At 43.6% G+C, this 19734-nt stretch overlaps 1 protein-coding gene across 1 annotated transcript in view; it reads right to left on the reverse strand.

Annotated features, from left to right (window-relative positions):
• Nucleotides 1-224: 224 nt before the first annotated feature.
• Nucleotides 225-19734, reverse strand: part of LOC146783988 (solute carrier family 2, facilitated glucose transporter member 11-like) — a 422910-nt gene continuing 403400 nt past the window's right edge. The window contains exon 13 of the mRNA XM_085636191.1: nucleotides 225-361. The gene's annotated coding sequence lies outside the window, so the exon portion shown is untranslated. The remainder of the gene's footprint in view (nucleotides 362-19734) is intronic.

Raw genomic sequence — 19734 nt, forward strand, 5'->3', positions numbered from 1 at the left:
TTTCTAATGCGTCTCCGTGAAAATCACATGTATATAGAAGACATGCAGAATTAACATACTTCATTGTGTTGTATTTATATAAGTACATTATCAAACTTATAGTAAGTCAACTAACACATAGGCTTGCCACCGAAGAGATATACAAATAAGATAAACAATTCATTGTTCATAGGTTCCACCAGAAATCAAGGTATAGTACCCTATCTAACTCAAGAAAAGTGAGTTTAGAACTATGTTATTTCATACTATGATAAGTATAATGGTGACCCTTAAGGAGATGGTGCTAAACAATAGTCACCAAATGCTCCGTGCTCGTATCAGATAACAGTAACGGTGGTGTCTGAAAGCTTCCAGGTCCCATCTAGATGTAAAAAACAAAAGTAGAATATATATTAAAACATACAGTACAGTATCACGTGAAACACACATTTATAATGTAGTATATCTGGACTTCACCTACCAAAAGAATAAAAATTAGATCTAGATGTATATCTACAACAGGGGTCATAAAACAAACCAAGATAAATTCTGCAGTCATGATTGGCGGCCTATTTCAAAAACATGAATACATTTTCTAGTACAATTAACTAAGTGTTTCATGAATATTACCATACACAGCAGCTAAAATTGCAACCTAAACTGAACTCATATAACACGGAACAGGAGTAACTGGATGTCTTGAGGCTAAAACCACATCTATCAACAATATACAGTTTACAGATGCACATGCATCTCTTCATCATTGTTCATCCCGAATGGGGCTACACTTCCTGCTTGTAAGATGAACTTGGATTCTGCTCTACGCAGGGCCTGAATTCTGTTCCCTCCTCAGGGGTCTTTAGTTATAGTATCTAGGGCAAAAAACTTCGCCTTAGTCCAATCTCCATTGTGTTCGTTATGGAAGTGTCTGGCTGTACTGTAACTAAAGTCTTTGTTGGTTATGGCACGCCAATGTTCCAGTATTCTCTTCTTCACTGGAAAAGTGGTGGAACCTATGTACCACTTGCCACAAGGGCAAGTGATCACATAGATCACAAAGTCTGTGCTGCATTGTATATTCTTACAAATATACCACTTTCTCTTAGTTCTCTCGAGGACTACCTCTTTCACATTAACGCTGTGGCTGCACGCTTTACATTTTCCACAACGATGGAACCCTCCTATTTTGTCTAGCCAGGTGGGTTTGGTGTTACTGAAGTGGCTTCTTACAATCATATCTTTAATCGAGGTGCCCTTTCTGTAGGTGATCGCTGGATATGGGCCTAACTTTTGTTTGAGTATCTTATCATGCGTCAGGATATCCCATCTTTTCTTAACAATCTGCTGGAAAAGATTAGATTGTGAATTAAAGGTGGTAATCAACCTGATAGGAGCCTCTGTTTCAATTTGTTTGCTCCTAGGTGCTTTGTACAATGCCTCGCTTCTGGTAATGGCATCTGCTCTTTTCTCACCTCTCTTCAGCATCATGTAAGGATATCCTCTGGCAAGGCAAGGAATCTCTCTGACATCTCTTTTTTGTTTCTTACATATGATTCCTCCGTGCTACAATTTCTTTTCGCACGAAGGAACTCACCGAAGGGTATGCTCCACCTAAAATTGTGAGGATGGCAACTTGTATATCTCTTCGGTGGCAAGCCTATGTGTTAGTTGACTTACTATAAGTTTGATAATGACCTTAAATAAATACAACACAATGAAGTATGTTAATTTTGCATGTCTTCTATATACATGTGATTTTCACAGAGACGCTTTGGAAAACGAATGGTGTTCCTTTAAATTCTCTAATTATATTTTTATGTTTGGAAATGCCATTGCACAGCAGCTAGATGGATTATAAGTTAATACCATTGCTATTTTTCTTTTAAATGAATGAACTGAAAAGTCTGTTGTTTATGTTCTTGTATGACTTTAATATACACTGAACTCGGAACCTATGGTCATGTGACCAAGAGCTCGTTTGCTCGAAACGCGTCATTTTGTTTGCCCGTAAAAAATTAAATATTGCAATTCAACTGGATTCGTGTGGCTCGTACTCACAGGAGATGAAGAATCTGTGAGCTGACAGAGAATCTACACGAGCAGTGGCGCTTGCTCAGGAACGAGCCCCGACCCGAATGGATGGAAGGAGACGTGGCGCCTAAAGACGATATATATTTATATATATATATATGAATCAAGGAAGAGTTGCCCCTCGTGGAAAGGCCCTCACGGGTGAATGGATGCTTCTTTGTGAAAGCAGCTGCTCAGGACATCATTTCTCCCTTCATTCTCTGTCCGACGCGTTTCGGGACTGCGCCCTTAATCATGAACAGCTTAGATGAAAAGACGGCAAACAACGCAGAACCACCAGCAATTCCTCTTTTATTTCCGCTCATGTGAGCCAGGCATTGTGGGACTGGTAGTTCAACAGTGGCTACCCAAGTGGCCTGCTGCTGTACAGTTTCTTAAAACAAAATAACCACAGGAACCAACAAATGTCTTTAAGAGCCGCTCTCATAACGGCGAAGCCTCTCCTGTTCCGTATGTCTCGTTTGTGTAAGCAAAGACGGACCCGCTCTGATAGCGCGGTGGGGCCTCTCCGTGGCCGGGCCGGCCACTAACATGAATCAAGAAAGAGTTGCCCCTCGTGGAAACGGCCTCACGGGGTGAGGCGTTGTTTGCCGTCTTTTCATCTAAGCTGTTCATGATTAAGGGCGCAGTCCCGAAACGCGTCGGACAGAGAATGAAGGGAGAAATGATTTCCTGAGCAGCTGCTTTCACAAAGAAGCATCCACTCACCCATGACGAAGCGCAAGTGGCCCATCTCTCCCGAGACGCGCCAGAAGGCCAGCGAGAGGGAGAAGCAGTGCATGGGCACCCTGGCCCTGACTCTGGCAGCATCCACTGCATCACGGAGCTCATAAAGCAGGTGAGCACAGAGCCTAGGGTTTCCGCAGACCCTAGACTGAGGCAGACACGCAGAGAGTGCGTGTCTGCCTCAGTCTAGGTGTTTTCCCCTCATTAGTGAGACATTAACAGACAATGTATAACAGGAGGTGGAGGACTGCACAGTGCGTGGGTAAGAAAGCGCACGTATGCCTCAGACCCAGGCGCCCTGTGCAATCTGACCTTTGCTGCCTCCAAAACAGACGTTTAAAAGACAGTGGAAAACAGAAGGGGGTGAGTTTACACAAGAACCCGGGAAAGAACTACCTGTCCCGCCACCCATGACGAGCCCGGTACTGCATAGAGGGACATGTAAAGACACAGTGGAAAGCTGATGGGAGATGACCAGGGCTCCGAGATAGCAAGCGCATGACACGCCCCACTGCCTCTGTCTGGATCCTCGGACCGCCGGACTCCGAGTCATGACAAGCTTGGGGCTGAGACACAAAGCAGAGGGCCTGGACTTCCACCACTGCCGGCCTCCTCAAAGAGAGACACTGGCACATTCTGGTGCCCAATAACAGAGGGGTGGGGCTGGGACTTGCTGTATTACAAGGTGCAGGAAAGTGCATTGTCTAACAGTTTTTCCCTACAAATTTCTCCTTTGCTCTGTTCTAAGACCTGTATGTTAAGCAGTGCACCCCAGCCACCATCTTGTGTCAAATGTATTTAATTGTCTTTGCCTGTAGTTGTTACACTTTAAAATTGTAGTTTTAACCTGCCCGTGATTGCATAATTTATCACCTGTTTTGTGTTTAAACTTGTGGTTTTTGCTGCCCGTGACTGCTTCCATTTAACCTGTTGAATTGTGGGATTTGCAGTCCAAACTCTGTAGTTTTTCCCTCTCATTCCCCGTGACTACCAGTTTTTCCCTCCAAATTCTCCTTTGCTCTGTGCTAAGACCTGTATGTTAAGCAGTGCACCCCAGCCACCATTTTGTGTTAACAAGTCAGTGAAACCAGACCCCCTTTCCCCCCAGCAACAGGAATATTCTACATCAGAGGATGCTCTGAGATAGAATTAATCTGCTGTGTGCTGTTTCAACTGTGCACTTCATTTTTTGGCCAGGAGAGGGATTAAAGTTTTATTCAAACGGTATTGTTAGAGGACAAGTTTGTTAGGCCCTTACCGGCAGAAGTTCAAAGTGTGGATTGAGCCTGTCTGTCTCCTAGGAGAAATCTGAATAGAGCAGCAGCTTCCAACTCCCTGGCCGGCAAACCTTGTCTGAGGTAGCTGGGACCTTATATAGTTTGCTATTGTTTGGTACATGTGTACACTGATTGGTGGTTGTATCTGGTGTTTCTATTGGATTAGGTTTAGTGTCCTCATTGGTTGGGTATTTGAAGACTCTGATTGGTTTTTGGGTCTGTGATTCAATCAATGTAGGGTTGGGACTAGGGCTAGGGTTAGGATTTCTATTGGAAGTAGGGACTAGGGCTTCCTTTGCCATTGGTTGCTTGGACGTGGGTTGGGACTACTGGTAGGGCTAGGGCCTCTATTGTACGTAGAGATCAGGTTTTTTTTAAACTGATTGGTTGCTTGGACTAGGGCTAAGATTGGCTGTGAGGTCCTGGTCTCCTACTGGTTTCAGATTTAAGGGGTAGTGTTGTGATTGGATAGTGTTAGGGCTAGGGTTCCCCGTGGCTGAAGGGGTCACCTGATTACTAGGGCTATACAAGGCCAGGGTTAGGGCATCTCAGACCAGGCATCGAGGCTAAGGGCGGAGAGGACAAGGGAAGTTGCCTGTTTGAGCCTGTTCGAGACTGGTCGGGACCAGGGCCAGAAACGCTGCCCATGTTCCCATTCAGTAATACCCACCCACAATTTATTTTCACTATAGATGTGTACCTATCTTTGTGTATTGCTTTGTATAAACATGTAGAGTAATTATGTTGTTAAAAAAGAATTTAAAAAAATCATCTTTGGTCTATATGTACTTGCTTCCATTGTGCATCTATGTACCTCCATGTACTTGGATCTGTGTGTCTGTTACTTTTCTCTAGAAAAAGTATATCCAATGCACTATCCTATTTATCATCCTGTACCTCTACCAATATCCTTAACCTCACATACTTACCTCCTTTGTGCATCTATATACTTTCAATGTACTTATGAATCTATATATTTATCACTTTCTTCTAATTTGGCATTTCCAATGCACTACCCTATTTCTCAACCTATACTTCTCTCAATATATCTTCTAGCCCAACTTTCTGACTCATCTCAAACTACTTTCTACTACTCTTTCTAATGAACTACCCTATCTCTCACTCTATACATCTATCAATATATCCTCTACATCCATTCTCTCATTTATCCCAAGCCCATACCACTACTATGATCCCCAAAATAACCCTTTCTAGACTCTCTTCTACTCTACCCCTCCTTGCATCATCTGATACCTCTTTTACTATACCGATCCCCCAAAGCAAACCTCTCTGAACTCTTCCCTCTGACTCTTCCCCTCCAAAAACCCTTTTTACTCATCCAAAAGCCTCCTCTTACTGCTATGACCTAAAAAAAGAAATACATTTAAAAAAAATAATCCTTCAATCTTCATTCCTCCACTATCCTTTTCAATCAGAGTAACAGACTAACATGTTCACTTCTCAAATTCCATATTCCACCATACTAATTCAACACTAATCCTTATGGGTTCCAGAGTAGCGTGCTACTCACCAAAAAAGAGCTTCAAAACCCCATCAGGGGTAGCAAGCGCTATATAAATACAAACCTCTTTCCCTCTTCTATCCTGCCACTAACCCTTCTCTATCCAAATAACTGAATAATATACCCACCACTCAAATTACTTGGTATTTCACTATACTAATTTTCAACACTAATCCTTTATGGGTTCCGGAGTAGCGTGCTACTCCCCAGAAAAGCCAGAAAAGCGCTTCAACACCCATCAGGGGCAACAGGTGCTATATGAATGCAAACCTTTCTTCCCCTTCTATCCCTCCACTATCCTTCTCACTCCAAATAACTGACTAATATCCACCACTCAAATTATTTTCATATTTCACCATACTAATTTACCACTAATTCTTCCTGGGTTTCCGGAGTAGCATGCTTCAACACCCCATCAGGGGTAACAAGCGCTATACGAATACAAACCTTTTTTCCTCTTCTATCCTTCTGCTATCCTCCCGAATCCAAATAACTGACTAACCTATCCACCACATAAAATGTACTTGCATGTTTCACTATACTAATTCAACACTAATCCTCTATGGGTCCCGGAGTAGCGTGCTACTCGCCAAACAAAGTGCTTCAACGCCTCGCCAGGGGTAGTAAGTGCTATACAAATGCAATTACAATACAATACAACTGCATATAATGCAGGTGTGTGCCCTGCAGATTCAGGGCAGCACCCAAACCATGGGCAATCTATGGCTCATGGGCTCCTTGCCAAGCTCCCCGGATTGCCGCTGCCACCCCATGCCAGGAGCTATGGCCTAACACGAATCACAGGGCACACATAGAAGCTATGGTCTTGCACATCATTCGCTTTAATATCAGCTCAGATGCCTTTGTTGTCTCTATTAGGACACTCTACCCTCATGGGGTGATATGTTCCAATAGCTCTGTAGGCCGCTGTAACTGGGCTGTACTGGTTATTAAAGGCCCGCTCGGTTAAATGCTTGGGCCTTTAAAGCTGCGATAGTACGGCAGGCTATAAAGACATATTATACAATCTTTTATTGTACATTTAGTTTCAAGTTAGAATAGAAAATGTCTAAAACAAACAAAGTCTAGTTGTATTTCACTGCCCCTGGGCAAATCAATTGGTTACTGTAGCGTGACCAGCAGGGAATGATTATTGAAAAACATCTTAATTAATGCAACTCTGGCATCTGTTAGATTCTTTAAGTCAAAAGCATGTGCAGGTCACCGGAAGGTCTGGCCCGCCGCTGTGTTTCCAGAATGGAACGAGATTGTAAAGTGATTTTTTAATAATATGTTTAGATAAATGTACATATTGAGTTGACTTTAACGAATGAATTTATTAATAATAATAATAATAATAATAATACTGGAGCTTGTATAGCGCAAACAGCTACCTCGAACAGAGGTGTCCCGGTGCTCTAACAGCAGGCATTACGCGCATAGAGGTCCAAGCACTGATCCTACGCCTAGTCAGGCCTAAAGAGCCATGTCTTCAGTGCTTTTCTGAAGCTGGTCTCTGAGTCAGCTTGGCAGAGGTTCCTAGGCAGGGCGTTCCACATTTTGGCCGTCCTCACTGAGAACGCTCTTCCACCCAGACGGGCTTTCGCAAAGGGGGGGTACAAAGCAAATTTTGTGAATTTGCCCTCTGGGATTGAATTTGCTTATAGAAGCATAGTCTCTGTTTCAGATATCCAAGACATTTCCTTTTTAGAGCCCAGTAGGCCAGAGTCATGGCCTTGAATTCGATTCTTTTGGCTACTAGGAGCCAATGAAGCTCGTGTAGATGCGGAGAGACATGATGCCGAAAAGGAATGCGTCTGATCAGTCTCGCAGCCACATTCTGTACCATCTGACGGCGTCTAATCGAATATTTAGGAAGGCCAAGATATAAACCATTTGCATAGTCCAGCCTACATGTCACTGTGGCATGGACTACGGATTTGCGGCAGTCTTCTGGCAGGAAATGTAAAAATATGTGGAGGTTTCTCAATTTGCTGAAGCAAGTAACAGAGACCTGCTGAATTTGAGCCGAAAAGGAAAGATCAGCCTCCCACTTCATGCCTACATTTTTAATATTAGTAGGGGGGTAGGAGGAGGGCCCATTTCTGACGGCCACCACAGATCTGGTGCTGGCACCGGGCCCTTTCCAAAGAACAGCACCTCTGTTTTTCTCGCATTGAGTTTTAGCTTGTTTTTATTCATCCATAAAGCTACGTCTCTCAGTCAGCCTTTAAAATTCTTGAAGGCATCTACCGTCTGCTCTCGAAATGGGAAAACCAACTGGGTATCATCAGCGTAGGAGTTCGCCTTCACCCTCCAGTTGGCGATCAAAGAGAAAAGTGGAGCTAGGTAGAGATTAAAGAGCAGAGGGCTCAGCGCAGAGCCGTGAGGAACACCACACCAAAGGTGTTTAGGTGTTTTGATTCGATTGGTTGCAGGGCGACTCTCAGAGTGCGACCGCTCAGATATGATTTCAACCAGTCCAGCACCTTCCCCTCCGAAGCCCATGTCTCGTAGTCTCTGAACCAACAAGGCATGATCGACTGTGTCAAATGCCGCAGACAGATCCAGGAGCACCAGCAGTGCTGATGCCCCTGAATCGAGCGACCCTCTCACTGACTCAGCCACCTCGAATAGAGCGGTCTCCATGCTGAATCCTGCCCAGAATCCAGATTGTGTGTCATGCAAAGAGCCATGGCTCTCGATAAAGTTAGTCAGTTGGCACTGGACCAACTTCTCTAGCATTTTTCCCGGCGCGGGCAGAAATGAAATTGGCCTGAGATTGTTGAGATCTCCTGGGTCTCCGTTTGGTTTTTTCCTCAGAGGGAGAAGGGTGGCGTGTTTCCACCTATCTGGGAAAGCACCGGAATCAAGGGAAGTGTTCCAGATATGAGATAGCAAAACACACATGATGATGGACGGAATGTTGCACATTGGCAAAACATTCACCCCCAGTCACAGATCTGGGTTTAATCCATAGTTATTTTGCTCACCACGCAACCCCAGTTCAGACATGGGCATATGCAAATCAGTCTTGACCCTGTGCCTCATGGGAACAGTCCGGCCCGAACTGCCAAGCCATGTCTTCCCAGGACCGGAATCAAGCATCCTAGGACCGGTTTCGGGGTTTCACCCCTCTTCAGCCAGGATAGCTTGACTCCAGTGGCGTAGTGAGCCTGGGACCCACGTCTGGGCATACCCTTCCCACATAGGGCGAGCAGCAAAACACACAAGATGATGGACGGAATGTTGCACATTGGCAAAACATTCACCCCCAGTCACAGATCTGGGTTTAATCCATCGTTATTTTGCTCACCACGCAACCCCAGTTCAGACATGGCCATATGCAAATCAGTCTTGACCCTGTGCCTCATGGGAACAGTCCAGCCCGAACTGCCAAGCCATGTCTTCCCTGGACCGGAATCAAGCATCCTAGGACCGGTTTCGGGGTTTCACCCCTCTTCAGCCAGGATAGCTTGACTCCAGTGGCGTAGTGAGCACAGGACCCACGTCTGGGCATACCCTTCCCACATGGGGCGAACAGCAAAACACACAAGATGATGGACGGAATGTTGCACATTGGCAAAACATCCCGGTCCAGGGAAGACATGACTTGGCATTGGCTTGGCTTGGCTTTGAGCTTGGGCTCAAAGGGCTTCAGCCACCCCACCCCCCTCTGTCCTGTGTGTGAGCCTGGGCTGAGACAGCTTCCCGGGCACACACACAGACAGTTTTTGAGCACTTCACAGGTCTATAAAATACCATTTACTTGTTAACAAGGCTTTGTTGTTTTTTCACCCCTTCTTAGAGCCCCATGCATCTGAACTCTGCCTATTGCTGGAAGAATTAGGCCACCCCCCAAAATATTTATAAGCCCCCCCCCAAAAAAAAAGATTTGGCTCTAGTTGAGCCTCTGCCTGTCACAGATGTTGATGTGATTGGAATGTTGTAGCTGCAAAGAGTATGATTACATTCAATGCAGTCATATATTCTCCACTATTCTGCTTTCTCAGTAACGTTTCAGACAATCCCTAGAGACCAGCCTCTTTTGCTCAAGGTCAGTTGTGCGTCACTGCTGTGGTTTTTGCTATGTATAACTACACCTGATCGCTAGGCGTGCGCTTTCGCAGTCGACAAGGTGCGGCTGCGTAGTTCCTACGAAGTCACTTGTGTGTGTTTCCATCGGTCAGTTCTGGCTTAACTGTAGATTTCATTCTGGGACTTGCACTTCATATTTTAGGAATGGGAATCCTGGCCTGCAAAGTGCTGATGGTTAACATGCCATGACAGGCTTAAGGTGTTGCACATGTCACACTGGACCACTGAACTATGACCACAAGGATGTTGTTGTTGCTCTTTTGAACTTGCACATCAATCACTCCAAAACATACTTATGTTTTAAGCCTAAAAGGGTGGACTCTCTAATTTTCTGACTTTAACCATGTAGGCGACAAGAGGTGGCCCTATGTAATAAATCTGACTTTCAAAATGTTTACTACTTAAAAGATGAGCTGAATTGGTCAAGGAAATAATGTTTTGTCCTTCATTAATAGCTATGACTATTTCAAGAAAGTTGAATTGCAAACAATTGTTTTGTTACATGCTTTTTAAAATCTAATTGTACTGTAATAACCCCTTAGTGCCCCCAAAAGCTTCCTTTCCCTGAACCATTAAAACCCCAAACTACCCATTACTGCTACCCTTCCCTGAACCCTAACTCCTCTTGCTACCCCTTTACGCATCCTTCCCTGGACTTTAGAGGCACCTTACTTCCCCTTCACGCTAGCCTTGACTGAACTCTAAACAAATCTTTACTGTCTATTAAAGCTACATTCCCTACACCCTAAAAATCCCTTGCTAACACTTAATTCTAACCTTTCCTGAAATCATAAAACCCTTTACTGTCCCTTAATGGTACCCATCCCTGAATCAAAAAACCCTTACTTCCCATTATAGCTACCCTTAGTTGAAACCTAAAACCCCCTTACTACTCCTTACCTCTATCTGTCCATGAACCCTAAAAACCTTCCTACCCTTTTAAGCTACCTATGCCTGAACCTTAAACCCCAATCAACCTCATAATGCTACCCTTCCCTAACACCCTAAAATCGTCTAGAGATCCAGATTACCACTCACTATACCCCAGTGGTGTAGGAAGGGGGGTGCGGTGGGTGCGGGCCGCAATACATTTTTTCTTCCAACTCTTGGTCACTCACTTGAAATATAAACTTATTGTCTCTAGACACAGAAACTTGTTCATCATGCAATACATGTACATTACTCTTTGCCTCTTGGTCAGCCTGGCCATAAAACACATTTCTACCCCTTTGTATTGTCCCCGTGCTAATGGGTTGGTAGAACCCTGCAACAGAATGATAAAAGATACACTACAACTAGCAATGGCTGCCCAAAAACCCATAATCCAACCTATCAAGGACATGATTTGGGCGCACGCAATAACCCCAAACAGTGTAACGGGCTATTCCCCTTTTTGTCTCTTAAGACGGCGCAAACCGGGGTCTGTGTGTGATAAGCAAAATACTCAAGAGAGGATCCTGCACCATCAAAAAAAATACAAACATGAGTATGATCTCAGATGGGGAACCAAGCCATGCGAGTGGAAAGTTGGCCATCAAGCCCTGGTCAAGAAACCTGTCACCAGCGCTAATAGGTACATCAAATGTTATGGTCCTGAAAATATAAGTGATGTCAGTAGAAATGTAGTCACCATGGCAGATGACAAGAAGTGGAACATGGACAGACTTGTTCCATATTCAGTACAAGCCAATAGTAACAAGCCAAGCAACATCTCAAGCGGAAGGTCTGACAGTTTGGACACCAAGGGGCCGATTCCGATCCGGGTCGGAAAGCACTCCGACCGAGCCGGATCCGGAGTGTTTTCTGACCAAGCCGGAGTCCTGCAGTCTGACCGAGCGAGTACGATGCAGCCGTATGCTGTCGGACTCAGTTCGGTCGAATTCCCATAGAAGTCAATGGGAACCAGTCGGACGACGCATACATGGGCTCCCATTGACTGAATGGGTATGTCGCGGACAAGTGCGCCCCCTACAGTGAGTATGCGTCGGTGCCATCCGCACCGTACATACCTGTGTTGGGGAGACCCATGGGTCTCCCCCTGTGTCCGAGTCGTAGGGCTGCGGGTGACAGGGGGTTTGACGCGGACCCCCAAAGGCAACCACCCAGACAATTTGCGAGCCAGACACTCTAGCACGCACAGGCTGTCCGACATGTGCATCGTACTGGCTCGGTTGTGAATCGCATACATTGCACGCCACGGTTAGCTTACGACCAAGACGTACGGAGCAGTTCGGACCCGGAAACGAGTCGGTCGGTGAATTTCATGTAGCTCGCATCGTACTTGCTCGCTCGTACAGCTGTACGAGTCGGGCAGAAAACACGCATACGGCGCGTAGTTTTTCCGGCCGGATCGCGTTTGTGCCCTTCCGACCCGGATGGGAATCGGTCTCTAAACGCTGTAACAGAACTGTAAAGTCTCCGGAATGGCAGAAAGCCTATGAAATTAAAGAGTTTTCTTTACACACTTACCATGGTTTGTTTTCTATGGAAAGGAAGATGTGTTATAATCTTGGTGTTGTTATTTCCCTCCTTTCATCCTATTCCCCTTTGGTATGTCCCTATCCTCCTCATCTCTCCTTCCCCTTGGTTCCTCCCAAGTATGCTCCTAGAGGGCACAATAGAATGTTGGCAGATGCCTCATGAGGTTTGAGCTGGGAACTGAGGATCAAAAACCTTTCATCTTACCTCTTTTCAAGTGGATTTTTTTTTATAACACATACCACACACGTGGTTCGCATGAGTCAATGATATACACAACAAACTTCTATGGAATGGATGGGGTTTTTCTGGTGGCGCTGAGTACTTGTACGCAGTCCACGTACTGCGGTGGTACAGCCGCAGTGGATGTCTATCCCTACACTGCTGCGTCTCACTTACTAATCATTAATGAATGGTGGCATAATTCGCCAGCAGACTCTGCGTATGTGCTAGAGCACATGGCAATGGAGCATACACCCCTTCTCCAGCTTCTATATAGTCATGTGAACCTAGACTTCCTGCCTCCCGCCAGCAGAACTGTAGTCCAGTTTTGGAGATATACAGTACGACATATGTGGTGGTAAGGCCGCTTTACTTACGCGACCGCTATGGAATGGCACATATCTACACCCTTTTGTGGCCCCATTAGATGTCTGCAAGTGAGACTTGTTGGGTATATCTACCCTAGGAAATGTCATGCAGGGCATCAACCTCAAATCATTTCAACAGCTCCACACAGATTTTCAGCTGGATAAGACACAATTTTATAAATATCTCCAGTTAAGGCATGCACTCACCCCTTCTCTATTCGCTGACACCTTGACCGAATTTCATCTCCTTGAGGGCCGCCTGCTAACGGAGGACATGGGAGCACATAAGATATGCCAGCTATACCAAACACTGACCAACCACGCCCACACAACACTACATAAGACAAGAGCGGCATGGCTTGAGGATTTACTGGAATTTACTGATGATGACAGGGTTGAAGCCCTAGCCAGCCCAAGGGGCACAGTGGTGTCCTCATGTTACCGCCTCGTCCAGTTCAAATATATGCACTGTATATACTTCACTTGCTCCTGCCTGTGGCGGATGGCTGTCCTACTGTCCTCCATGTGTCTTAGATGTGAGAGGGAGGAGGGGACCTACCTACACACAGTTTGGAGTTGTAGCGCACAGCAGCCATTCTGGTTCAGGGTGTCGTCCTGCCTGGGCCAGGTCCTCTCGTGGGACCTCCCACTTGACCCAAGATTATTCCTACTCCATAGTACCGATGGGATTGGTGGGAACAGATACAAGCAACATTTACTCTTCCTCACTCACACCAAACACGACATTGCTCAGCTGTGGAAGGGAACGTCACCCCAAGAATTGGCAGATGGAAAAAGGCCCCCGATTAGATGAATGGGAGCAGAGATTGTAGTTTTCAAGGACCAAGGTTGTACCCAAAAACACAGGAAAATATGGTCCCAATGGGCGGTTTACCGGGCTATAGACTTACCTCCCTTACCAGCCACAGACCCCTCATAAGACTGTCCTCTCATACACGATTGGTCCCTGAACAGCCCGGACAACATAATGCTACAGTCTGTACTCACATACAGCCAGATGCAATATGTTTTGTGGGGTTTGAACTTACCTGTGCTAAGTTTATATTGTTTTGCCTGCAGTTTCAGCAGGGGTTACAGCTTTATATGTATATTGGTACTCCTGATATGTCTTGTGTACAGCGGGCGATGGCCCTTTATGTACCTTGAAAACCCAATAAAAATATGTTTTAAAAGAAACTAAGGGCATCATCACAATGCTGGTGGGACAGCCGACAGGCCGTTGGTCCCACCGACAGCCCTTTCAGGCTAACTGCCGCATTACGATGCAGGCAGACCGACTCTTGAATCTAGGGTAATAGACCGCCATCGCCTTCGACAGGATCTCCTGATCCTGTCAGGGCAGCTGTCAGAATTGTGATCTTGAATGGATGTCCCTTTCGCAACGCCTTTTCATGGCGTTTCCATCACCATGAAAAAGCAGATGGAAACAGAATTGAGGGGCACCAAGAGGGGGCCCGTCTCCAGTGGGCCACTACTAAGTGACAAAGGGTGCCCCCAAACATCCATGCAGTGTATTCCAGACAACGCATGGCGCCTGGCACACGGTGCATGGGTGTTACTAAAGTGTCTCTTTCCACTGTGGCTTGCTGCAGCAGAAGCCGCAGTAGAAAAATGTATTTTACGACTGCCTCTATGGCCATCGTATCATAATAGGGCAGGCAGGACCGCCAACATATTGTTGGCTGGTCACCTGCCTGCTGCAATGGCGGTCGGACTCCCAACCCACTACCATGGTAAAGTGCCCCTAAGATGGGTGACCAGAAGAAAGTTCGGTAAGCAGCAGAGTTTTCTCATGCCTCTCCGATCATGAATTCAAGTACCACACATCTCCTGTAGCAGCATGGAAAGGTACAGACAGCAGCACAGTCATACTAGGTTTATTAATTGATAGTCCTGAATTGTTGAATTTCTATCTTGAAAACATTAGACCGCTGGAGTAGCTTTCAGTATTCTAGGCTGACATTCCCAGGTCGTGATCACTAATGTTATATGGAAAAATGTCAGTGGCTGCACATGTCTTCACCAGGAAGAGGATGTTCATAGATCACAAACACTCAATCTAATTTTTGTCAGGGACATGTGCATGTTTTGAATAGATCTTTGACATCTCCTTTACAATCAACAGCACTTCACATATTGGCTTGGGCACGAAAACAACGTTAAATGGAAAAACCAAACTAAATGCCCCAGAAAAGTACGAGAGAGGAAAACAAATCAATTTGTGTGTAATTATAAAAACTCAATTCAAGTATTCTTGTATGTATATTGTTCTAGTGCTTGTTAGGAACACATATGCTAGTTCCACAGATGCTTACTATTCTTCCAAATACTCAAGATAACTTTTTACAGTACTAGTAACATCATATCTTCTATGAGAATTGCTTTTGTGATAATTGTGAAGTGTCATCCTCATGATCATAACCAAAACTAATTAACTTATCTAGTTTAAACTACATTCTGAAGCTACTAGAAATTCTTTTCACAAATGTATTCAAGTAATGTACAAAGTGACCCAAAGTACCAATAGAAGATTGTCATGCCCAGCATGCTTCTTTTTCTTTCAAAGCTAATGTATTGAAATTTACCATTGACCAATATTTTCTGTAGAGGTTTTGATGGATTAAAGTCAACCTTTGATCTGCTAAAGAGCGTCTGGACAAAATATTGAATGAAAAATTGTCAAGAATCGCATGATGTCAAAAATATTGTGGGCACAAATATTGAAGTTAAGAAAATCTTGCAATTTCTTAATATTGTTTTCTAAATTTTCATTGTTCATGATTTAGTTTTTATGGTTATTTTATTATGTTTTCTTAGTATTTATTTAGGGGTAAATTACGATCCTGTTAGTATGAGCTCTGAATCAGATTCAGGTTAGCCGAATCTGATTCGGAACCATTGTTTCTGACCAAATCATACACAGTTCTGATCGACCGATCACGATGCTCGGAAACCGTTAGGGCTGTCTAAATCAGTTCTGAAAGGCATTCAAACAGATTGAGCCTTACGGAGCCAATTCATACACCGCTATGGACACAGTTTCCGAGCGAGCGATTACGATGACCGATTCAGACAGCCGTTCTGATTCGGTTTGCCCAGAATGAAACAGCTGTCGGAATCCATCTTTGGGGGCCCATAGCAGGCCCCCCTTACTTCCGGGGCCCTTTGAATCAGACCCGTGCAGGTATCCATGGTCCCCTCTTCCCAACCATGCACCATGTGGCAGGCATCATGGAAAGCCTGCCACAGGGTGCACGGTTTTCCCCAGCCACCCCTTTCTTAAATAGGAGCCTGTGTGCACGTTCAGAACACAGGCTCCCTTTGAAGTCAATGGGAGTCCGACCAAATCGTATCCATATGCATCCAAATTGCTCGGTGAGACTCCCCCGATCCAAGTAGTTTGTAAGCATTCCAGAACCAAATTGGTCAAAATGCTTTCTGGACGAGATCGTAATCGGCCCCTTAGTGTTGTATGTTATTTATTTTGTTGATTTTTCATTTTGAATTTTTTTAATATAAGTTGTGACTAGTATAATTACTCCTTTAAATCTTAATTAGAGGGGTTTAGTTTAAGTTTTAAAATGTTATGGGAGCTGTAAGTTGGGTTATTAGTGAAAAAGGCTGGGGAGATTTTTTAAATATGTTTGGGTTGGTGCGTATCTAAATTTAGTGTGTCAGTAATAAAAAAAAATGTTTTTCATTTGTAGTTTCAAATGTAAAGTTTTCCATTTTAAGGCTTAGTGTTTAAAAAATTATTTGGATATTTTTAATTTTATTAAATGGATATATTTAAAAATATATATTTAAAAATGTGATCTATAATTTAATTAATCATATGTAAAATGTTTTTATGTTTACAAATGCAAAAAATATGTAAAAAACCAACAAAAATCTTTTGACATTTTTGTTTTTTTTGGGAAGAAATTACATATTGACAGTTCAAAGTTACATTTATTTATTTTTAGGTCGAGCCTAGCGCAGCGCGCATGCACTATCCTGGAAAACAACTTCTTGGAATCACTCTGGACTTTTCACACGCTCGTGCATGTGTGGTTTTTTTCTGCATTATTTCAATAGGTCTTTGCGTGTGTCTTTCTAAAAAGACAGCACGCAATTGGGCAAAGGCGGCTGCATGTCCCACCTTTACCAGTAAATGTATCCACCCATGGCCTATGGCTTGCGGTTACGAGCAGGGGTGCCATCTTTTCGGGATCATGTCACCATCTGTTTTTAATTAGCGCGTTCACCGTGCTGCCGTGCTCACTCACCCTCTCTCGCACCATTCTTTTTAACCAACCCTCCCTTCACATGCCAATGCACACGCACACCCCTGCCAATGCTCTGTGTGCAATGAGAAACTTGTGCATTTACTGTCATGGTAGGCCCATTGCTTTTGACTTGTAGAAGGAGGAAGGCAGCAGAATCGTGTTTTGACAGTGACGGCCAAGGCAGAGGTAGCGAGGCCTCTGCTTACACACACGGCTCCTGATTTTCTCTATTGTGCTCGCTTTCTGATTTGGTACTGTCATTATATAATGCAATCTTAACTTTAAGGCAATCACCCTGTTAATCTTATATTTGACCTCACAACCGCAGGTTCGAACCCCAGCGCGTCTGCTCAGTCTTTCATCCTACTATAGGCCGACGGACTAATTAACATTCATTTGGTTGGCAATAAACACCTGTTACTCTGCACCAAGATGCAGCATACTCCAGCACCGCCTTCACTTGCACACTGGGATAACTCACTTTCGCCTCCTTTCAATTCGGCTCCTGATTTTCTATACTGTGCTCACTTTCTGATTTGGTACTGATTTGGTACTGGCATTATGTAATAGGAGCCAGTAGCGGTGGAGCTCAGGCTGCCATTTGTTTTGGGTCAGGTTTCCTTTCCAGACCTTGCTGCTTTCATTAGAATGCGCGTCCCCTCCACCCAGCCTCCACAAGAGTGTGCTTTCATTTGTTTGCTGTAAAACGTTTCGCCCTAAGTGGGATGGGTATGCCCAGACGTGGGTCCTGTGCTCACTGTGCCACTGGATTCAAGCTAACCTGGCTAAAGAAGGGTGACATACCCTGAAACCGGTCCCAGGATGCTTGTTTCTGGTCCAGGGAGGACCTGGTCTGGCAGTTCGGTCTGGACTGTTCCCATGGGGCACAGGGTCAAGACTGATTTGCATATGGCTGGGTCCAAACTGGTGTGGCGTAGTGGGCAAAAGAACGATGGATTTAACCCAGATCTTTTGACTGGGGGAGAATGTTTGCATTGTCAGCATTCCGTCCCTCATTTGTTTGCTGTAACATAGTTCATTGTGTCTAAAACACAAAGTAACAGAAACTAAATCAATTACAGTGACATCTTACTTTTCAGCGGAATCGTCAACACCGTCTACTGAGCGGGCCTTGGCCAACAAGCCTACCCTGGAAGGCAACAAGCAGCTGTCTTGGGGAGGAAGGTAATGATCCTCGTGGGGTTTCAGGAAATAGCTACATTGTGATGCTTAACCATTTGTTGACAGGATGGTCATGATCATGATTCTGGTTAAACAAAACAGAAGAACGTTAGCAATCAGCATTTTACCCTAACTTTTGTGGAGAAAACCAAACATCTACAGCAGGTAGGCGCAGCGTAACTCTACAGAGTGCATCTTTTCGCTCCCTCAACTCAGAACACTGCAGACACTTCTCCTTTCATTCCTTTTTATTTTTTGCATTATGTAGCGTGAATGAAGGTATCAAAACACTTTACATAAGTACTAGTTCCATTACAGAATTCTGCTCGGCAGGTGATAATGTGCTGCATGGCTAAACACTTCTAAGGTCCCAAAGGCGAGACCTATTGGCTATGCCAATGCTTGTTATTATTCAGTAATTTATAGTATTTAAAATGTTTTTTATACTCTTTTCCAATGTTGTACACAATTGTATTTATTGGAAATAATTAATATGTACACTTATTTACATTAGTTATTGATCAATTATAAATGTTATCTTATAATGTATAGCTTTTTCAATATTTATTAAGTTTTACATGTAATTTTGTATATTTGATTAAAAAATGATGAATTATATTTATTTGAGTAATAATAATTCTAAGTATGTTGTAGAAAAAGTACAGCACTTGCAGATTTTTTCGTGTAATATCTACGTTTGTAGTTTTTTTAATTAGTATATGAAAAACATTATTCATAGTTTTGTATAATTTCATTTATTTCCTTTAAGTTAGTTGTATTTTATTGAAATATTTTGTTATTTGTTGTGCTTTTAATGTATTATATTTAGATAAATGTATTATGCAAAATGATTATTTATTAATTATATTTATTAGAAAACAATTACTCTTTTAACCATATAGTTAAATATTATTTTGTGTTATTTGTCTTTACAAGATTTCAAAAGTTCATTTTAATTTAAAATATTTATGATTTTTCTTTTTTTTTTTACATATTATTTAGTTAATACACATTTTTGTTTTGAGTGTTAAATATATAATGTGTCATTTTTAGTTTTCAACACTGTCAAAAGATGTATTTTGATTGTACTGGAATTAGGTAAGATGACCCCTTTGGTGTCCAACTATTTCCCCTCATTGATTTAGATTGGAGTGGGAATAGTAACTGTCATACCGTTTGTGTCCAAAAACTTCCACTATATAGTTTAGATTGGAGTAGGAATAGTAAATGCCACCTCTTTAGAGTCAATCATCTTTCTGTAAATGGATTAGATTTGAGTGGGAATATTAAATATCACCCCTTCATTGTCCAACACCTTCCCCTAAAAGGGATAGAATAAAGTGGAAATAGTAAATGCCACTCCATTAGTATCCAAACTCCTTCCCGTAAGTGGCTTAGTTTGGTGAGGTAATGGTAAATGTGACCACTTTAGTATCCAACACATTTTCCTAAATGGCTTAGTTTGGAGTGGGAATAGTAAAGGTCGTCCGATTAGTGTCCAA

This window comes from Triturus cristatus, chromosome 11 (genome assembly GCF_964204655.1).
Source record: "Triturus cristatus chromosome 11, aTriCri1.1, whole genome shotgun sequence".
Taxonomy (NCBI): Eukaryota; Metazoa; Chordata; class Amphibia; order Caudata; family Salamandridae; genus Triturus; species Triturus cristatus.